Genomic DNA, 7,789 nt, shown 5'->3' on the forward strand with positions numbered 1-7,789 from the left:
ATCCATGAGAAGAGAATATGGCAAAACAGGCTAAATATAAATGATGCATATATTTGCATGTGACAGTGTGTAAAAATTATATTCCTCGTGGTTGGTAGAAGCAAGGGATAAAACGGAATTTTCATACATCGTGTGGCATTGTGAAGCAATGCTACCCTTGTATAAAGCACATTAACAATATTTCTGAAGAACCACAAAAATGTTCATAGGCTGTAACCAAGTGACCCCATTTTTCAGATTACATCCTAATAATACTATCTTAAATGTGGAAAAATGTGTACCCATGAAGATGCTGTTGCAATGTTATTCATAAAAGCAAAAATTCCAGAGTATCCTGATATATAACTAATAAATGGAAGTCCCCATGTCATAAGAATTTTTCCATATCATTATGTAATCTTGGAAAATGCCCCTTTAGGTGACTGCATAAAATTCTACCCAATGGATGTGTCTTCACTTATGTAGACCCCTTCTCAGGTACTGAATATTTAACTTGTTAATGATGTTCAGCACTTAAAATAAGGTTATTCTGAGCACAGCACATGGAATAGTATATAATCATGAAAATTTTCAAAAATAGAAGACTGTTGTATCCAAATGAGGCAGACTACATAAAAATAGCAAAATATGCTTGTAGCGTAATGTGACGTGGGAAACTGAGGCTGCAGAATTACCACAACTTGGGTGACAACTATTTTTTTTTTAAAGATTTTATTATTTATTCGACAGAGATAGAGACAGCCAGCGAGAGAGGGAACACAAGCAGGGGGAGTGGGAGAGGAAGAAGCAGGCTCATAGAGGAAGAGCCTGATGTGGGGCTCGATCCCATAACGCTGGGATCACGCCCTGAGCCGAAGGCAGACGCTTAACCGCTGTGCCACCCAGGCGCCCCGGGTGACAACTATTTTAAACAAGCGTATTTTTAAAAGGTTAGCCAGGAACCCAGCAACACAGCAAAGTGTTATAGAACTCAGGCCACAGAATCAGTCAGGCCAAGGGTTGTGTCCCAGTCCTATCACCTGCTGAGGCTGAGGGAATATTATTTGACCTCTTGAAGCCTTGTTTCCTATCCACTTTGAAGATGGATAACATCAATGAGGCTTGAGAGAAAATTATTTGACCTCTTGAAGCCTTGTTTCCTATCCACTTTGAGGATGGATAACATCAATGAGGTAATGTGCCTTCAGTGCTTGGTACAATGCTTGGCACATAATAAGAGTATAGTCGATGGCTCTGTGCTTGTCTTGCCCACTGGGTGTGTTCCTTGAGAACATCTTTGTATCTTTAGCACAGGTCTTGGCATAAAGAAGCTAGTAGGTTCTTCAATAATAATGAATGACTGGATGAAAGAACAAGTGAATGATACAGATTCGTCCTTCCTGCACTTCTTTGGGAGTTATTTGGATAGCATTACCTGTAGCAGAGGGAAGCCTGCGAGGACACTGGGTTTGCACTCTTCAGCCATGAAGATGACTTCAAGGAGCTGTACATCAGCCCAGCTCAGCCGATCGCCCACAAGGAAGTCTTGCCCGTGGTCTCTTAGTGCCTGCATGACAGTTGAGAGGAAGGTAGAGGATTTAGGGGCGTACCCAGAAGATCATTTAAAGTCAAGGTGATTTGGCAGAAGATCTTCTAGAAGTTTAGAGACCTGCCTCCGAATCTGGGCCACTGGCTGGCTATGTGAGCACATATAAATCCCATCTCTGAGGGCTTCAGTTTGTTTGTCAAAAGAGGTGGGATTGCCTGAATCCTCCTGAGTATTCTGAACACCAGAAACAGCCTGATTTCACACACCTTTGTCTTTTCATTGCATCCCCTGCACCTGTTCTATGAACCTTTATAGAATAATTCTACCCCCATAGCCTGGATTGGTGGCCCTCCTGGGTCTGGGATGATAATTCTCTCCTCACACCATCTCAGGTCAGGATCCTTACTAGTATGCTTCTCTTTGTGGGAGAACATCGTTCTTACAGGGGCCCACACCTCATTTCTATAAGCAGATTGTCTTTTTTTTTTTTTAAGATTTTAATTATTTATTTGACAGAGATAGAGACAGCCAGCGAGAGAGGGAACACAAGCAGGGGGAGTGGGAGAGGAAGAAGCAGGCTCACAGCAGAGGAGCCTGATGTGGGACTCGATCCCATAATGTCGGGATCACGCCCTGAGCTGAAGGCAAACGCTTAACTGCTGTGCCACCCAGGCGCCCCAGAAGAGTATCATTCTGAGCAGTGGGGTTGTTTTGGGATTGTGTGGTTGAAAGAGTGTTAAAGTAGAAAGTGTCTAACGCGTACAAGGTTTTATCATAACGAGATACCAGCGAAGGCACCATAAAAATTATTAATTCATCTTCAATTTATAAACATTAGTTTTGTGAAAGATGTACTTAAAGACATTTTTGCAGTAAAAGGAACCACCACTCCTTAGAGGAATGGCTGATTTCAGGTCCAGAACAAGAGATGTACAGGATTAATCTGGATGATCCCTTTACATCAGGTAATCAGGAAGTTATCAGAGACCACTAGACTAAGGGCAAACATTCCCAGGAGCCGCTACGCTTCCAATGGCCAAAGGTAGGACAATTGGAGCATAAATAAGAGTAACGACTGAAGTGAACTGAAACACATCAAAGATATTTAAATTGATGAGATCATAGTGATTCTACAACAATAATAATTGGTCAATGTTGCAGGATACAGGTGAGCCAACTCATTTGGAAAATCGGTAAACAAAGGTCTATCCTGTCTTTCCTTGAGGAAACTGTACTCCAGATAACCAGATAGTAGAAGAAGGAACCCTTTTCTTTATAGAAGTATTCTAGATAGGGGCACCCGGGTGGCTCAGTCGGTTGAGCTTCTGCCTTTGGCTCAGGTCATGATCTCAGGGTCCTGGGATCAAGCCCTGCTCAGCAAGGAGTCAGCTTCTCCCTCTGACCCTCCCCTCCGTCTTGCTCTCTGTCTCTCTCAAATAAATAAATAAAATCTTTTTTAAAAAAATAATATTCTAGGTAATAAATGCAGAAGGAATGATAGCACTGAACACCAATGGCTGTTAATATCATAAAGGATAGACAAGCAGACATTTCTTGCTTCCTGATGGAGGAATGCACCAATACCTAGGAAATAGTCCTGCAAAAACCACTAGAACTTGAGTCTGATAAAACCTCTATCTCTGACAACCAATTGACAGGAAATACAGAAACAGAAGAATGTGTTAAACTACACTGCATGGATGCAATCAGCAGAAATTTGGCAATTAGAGTCTGTTAGAAAGCAAGAGAAGGCTTATGTTAAGATTTAAAAATACAAGATCTATCCCAAAAATTTTACTGCATTAAAAAATTTAAAGTTAAGTTTCTGAAAATAAATGTATTCTTTAAAACAATGAGAAATTTATTTAAAACACACTTCCTTTGGTAAAAATGGAGTATTTGTTGTTTACCAACTAATGGTTTTCTAATTCTTTGCAATAATTTGCAATTGAGGGCTGCTGGTTTAAAATTCAGGTAAGACAAGACTGTTTTGCTAGTTTGTAGACAGGTCTGCCCATTGCAAAAGGACAAGTGTGTACGTGTGAGAATTAAGAATGTCTGGGACACGGGAGGTTGGGTGGGGGGCATCTGGTGAGCCTGAGACTAAGGAGGTGGTTTCTAAGGAAGTGAATCAATTTCACAGGGTCACCCTCCAAATTTTGAGTTCGTTCTTGTGATTTAACATGTGCTTTACTCCCACCTAGTGGACGGAAACACAGATTTCACCAGAAAGAGGCCGATCTTCGCTAGTTTTTGTCCTTGCTTTGTTCTCATAAAAACAGAATCAGAAAATGAAATAAACTGGTAATTGGCCACGAGTTGATAATTGTTGAAAGTAAATGTGTAGATAGGGTTTATTTTACCATTCTCTCTCCTTTGATGTGCATTAGATTTTTCCATAATAAGTTAAAAAACAAGAATTTTCAGTGAATCTATCAAGAATTACATACAATTGCTAACATGTCTAAAGGTTAGTTGTTTTTTTTTTTAACTTTGTTTTAGGTAAGAAGCAATTGTTGTTACCAGGCTTGTTCCTGCAGGTTCCTTCCATACAAGTTGTATTTTGCAGCTAGGTATCTTAGGAGATAGCTCTGGTTTCTACCAAATTCATTCCATCGATTTCGACGACCATGGGTACTTGTTCATACATCAGGGCGCCACCCTTAAATGTACAAAGGAAAGTTGGGCTCTTTACGGTAGTGACTGAGTCTTCTTTAACTCTTAAGGTGCTACAAAATGGGACTAAGTCATTAAATATGATTAAAATATTTTAGCAACTAATCCAAAAGGAGAATTATGTATGCATTTATTCACAGAAAGATGTGTAGAGTTCAAGACCCGAGGCTGAGTCCTCTGGGAGATACAACAAAGTGCAGACTCAGAAGCTTGCTTTCTGGCCAAGAATGTACGTTTCTCATCACTTACTCTCCATTCCTGTGGCCCCCACTCCACCCCCACCCCCACCCCCCTGGTTAGACTCTCTTTCCCTCTGAACCATCATAATAACGTCCTAGCTGTTAACTCAGCCCTCAGATGGGCCCTCCTTTTTTTTTAATTAAGCTTTTTAATTTTAATTCCAGTATACTTCACATACAGTGTTCTATTAGTTCCAGCCATACAATATAGTGATTCAACAATTCTACACATTCCTCAGCACTCATCATGGTAAGTGTACTCTTTAATCCCCTTCACCTATTTCACCCATCCCCCCACCCACCTCCCAGTTTGTTCTCTACAGTTAAGAGTCTGTTTTTTGGCTTGTCTCTTCTTTTCTTTGTTCATTTGTTTTGTTGCTTGAATTCCATAAATGAGTGAAATCATATGATATTTGTCTTTCTCTGACTGGCTTATTTTGCTTAGCATTATACCCTCTAGGTTGGTCCATGTTGTTGCAAATGACAAGATTTTATTCTTTTTTGGCTGAGTAATATTCCATTGTATATATACACCACATCTTCTCTATCCATTCATGTAGCAGTGGACACTTGGGCTGCTTCCCATCATTTGGCTATTGTAGATAAAGCCGCAATAAACACAGGGTGCATAGACCTCTTCAAATTACTGTTTTCATATTTTTCGGGTAAATACCCAATGGTGAATCATAGGGTAGCTCTATTTTTAACTTCGAGGAACCTCCATACTGTTTCCCACAGTGGCTGCCCCAGTCTGCATTCCCGCCAACAGTGCACAAGGGTTGCCGTTTCTCTACATCCTTGCCGGCACTTGGGCACTTGTTTCTCGTGTTGTTGATTTTAGCCATTCTGACAGGTGTGAGGTGACATCTCACTGTGGTTTTGATTTGCATTTCCCTGATGAGTGATATTGAGCAGATGGGCCCTTCTTATCTACCCCACAGGACCTGCCTGCTTATTTTCCTGGAGTCATAACAATGGCCGTAGACCTTTCCATTACTCCCCTTTGCTTATAAGACAGTAATATTTAACCACAACCTGGAATTCAAAGCACTCCTTGACATTTGACTCCATGTACTTTCCGCAAATTTTTCCACACCACTCTCCCATGGGAGTCCCAGTGGCCTCCTGTCAGAGCGACGGCTCTTTGTTTTGGGCTTATTTTTTCAGTCTTCCAGGGAATTTCTGCATTACACAACAACAGCAACTTGAGAGGGCAATGGTTTAATTAAAAAGAATTCCACTCTCTCTGCCCCATCCTTCCCTCCTTCTCTGCTCCCTCCCTCCATCAGTCAGTCTGACACTTCCTCAGAAGGGCAACAGTAAAGATGGCACTTTTCCCACTTTTCCTTAAGTTGAGTCAGTTCACTGGACTGAATCCATGGCAAGAACATCCTGGTTTTTGTGCACTTGCCACCAGGTTTAACTGTCAGGATGTTTTCTGCTCCCTAATTACATCAGTCAGGATCCAGCTGGGAGACAGAACCATGCTAGTTATTTTAACCAGACCAAATTACAAAGACGATAACTAGGTCCTGGAGCACTGAGAGGCAACAAAGGGACAGTACCGTATCAGGAAGGTGACAGCTGCAGAAAGTATCATCCCTAGGGCTGAGGAAACAAGGAGATGGTGCTGAAATTACTACAGTTTAGCAGCTTGGGGGCAGGGCTCCTCCCACTTTGAACACTCATAAGCTTTTGCAAGATCCAAGTGCTGCCTTCCTGACTTAGAGATATTGATAGATACTGTCTACCTAATTTTCTCCGCTCTTGGGATGTGTGTGTGTGTGTGTGTGTGTGTGTGTGTGTGTGTGTGTGTGTGTGTGTACGCCTCTCAGAGATGGAGAGACCATCTATCTTAATCCTTGGTCTAATGCAACATCATGCCAGTCTTTTTTTCTCACCTTGGATTAATTTCTCAAATTCTTCACAAGTTTCAAAAAGTTCTTCTTCAAACTAAAGAATGAAAGAAAGAATATAAGAATATGTTGCTATTATCATTTTCATTGTTATTACTTTTAATATCATGGAAAAAGTTGAAAAGAAGTAAAAAGTCTAACCACCAAGGAAACGAATGTTTTAATTGGTTATTGAACGCATGCTGGCCTTTTCTGGGTTCAATGAACCGAAGGGCGTTTTTATATAAAACCAAAGCAAAGGGTTTACTGAATTCAGTTGACCGAGTAACGCTGACACCTCCTGTTATGTGGATGGAGCCTGCCAGGTAGACTTTTCAGATCAGAGTCTGAAAGCAGGCTACTCCCCTTCATTAGCTCAGGCAAGTCTCTTCTAATTTCCATTTCCTGACGTATGAAAATGAAGCTAATACCTCCTACTCATGGCGTTGTCATGATGGCTAAAAGAGATCCTATCAAAGGAAGACTAACTCTCATGTTTGGCTCAGTATTGACTGCTGTTACTGTTTTCCACAGAACTTTCCCTTGGGTGATGTTTGTTGTCCCTTATTTCCAGGGTTCAACAACAAGCAAAGGTTAGTTTGATCGTTCTATTATGTATTCTCTTTTTAAACCCAAGAGGCTTAGATACAGAAAAATTAAATTGCAGCAAATCTCAGAAACTTCATGGTAGCAATCTAACAATAGTACTGAATGAACTCAAAAGACACTTTGTGGCATTAAGGAAACATGAATCGAGGTATAGTTTATTGCTGGGGGCTTTCAAAATTTTTCTGCTTGTCTTAGATTTCTGTTTTATTGTTGGATTATTGCCAGTTGACTTCTGGATACTTTGTCTCTAAAATACATCCACAGATAGAACACGTGCATTTCATAATAGTACAATTTTAATATAAAATTGAAACACAATGAGTTTTCTGTATTATTTCCATCATTATTAGAGATGGAAAACCCCAACATGTAATTGAAAAACAGTATTTCCCCCAAAGATCCTATTCTACCGCCACTGTCACAAAAATAATTTTTAAATTTTACATTTATAATTGGGAATGATAAAAAATATTAAGAAAAGAGACTGATAACATGGTTCCCTGGTGAAGTTCCTGGATATTTAATGTTAAACCGAGATGTCAGATCACCCTCATTCCTAAACCTTGAAGACCAGCATTTAACGACAACTCTTGGTGCTCTTCTTTTCCAAGCCTTCGTGTGATGCTTATGAAGCCCAGAGAGGTTAAGTGACTTGCCTAAAGTCCCTCAGCTGAAAGGTGAAAGAACCAGGGCTAGAATCTCTTCTCCCCAAACCCACTACATTTTAGATAATATCATTTTGCTAAATGTGTAATTTGTATTTCAATAATCTTTATAGGAAGAAGTCATTCCAACGTTGACATCAAATATGAGAACACAGATAGGGATAACCAAGGTATAAA

This window comes from Ailuropoda melanoleuca, chromosome 19 (genome assembly GCF_002007445.2).
Source record: "Ailuropoda melanoleuca isolate Jingjing chromosome 19, ASM200744v2, whole genome shotgun sequence".
In the NCBI taxonomy this organism is placed as follows: Eukaryota; Metazoa; Chordata; class Mammalia; order Carnivora; family Ursidae; genus Ailuropoda; species Ailuropoda melanoleuca.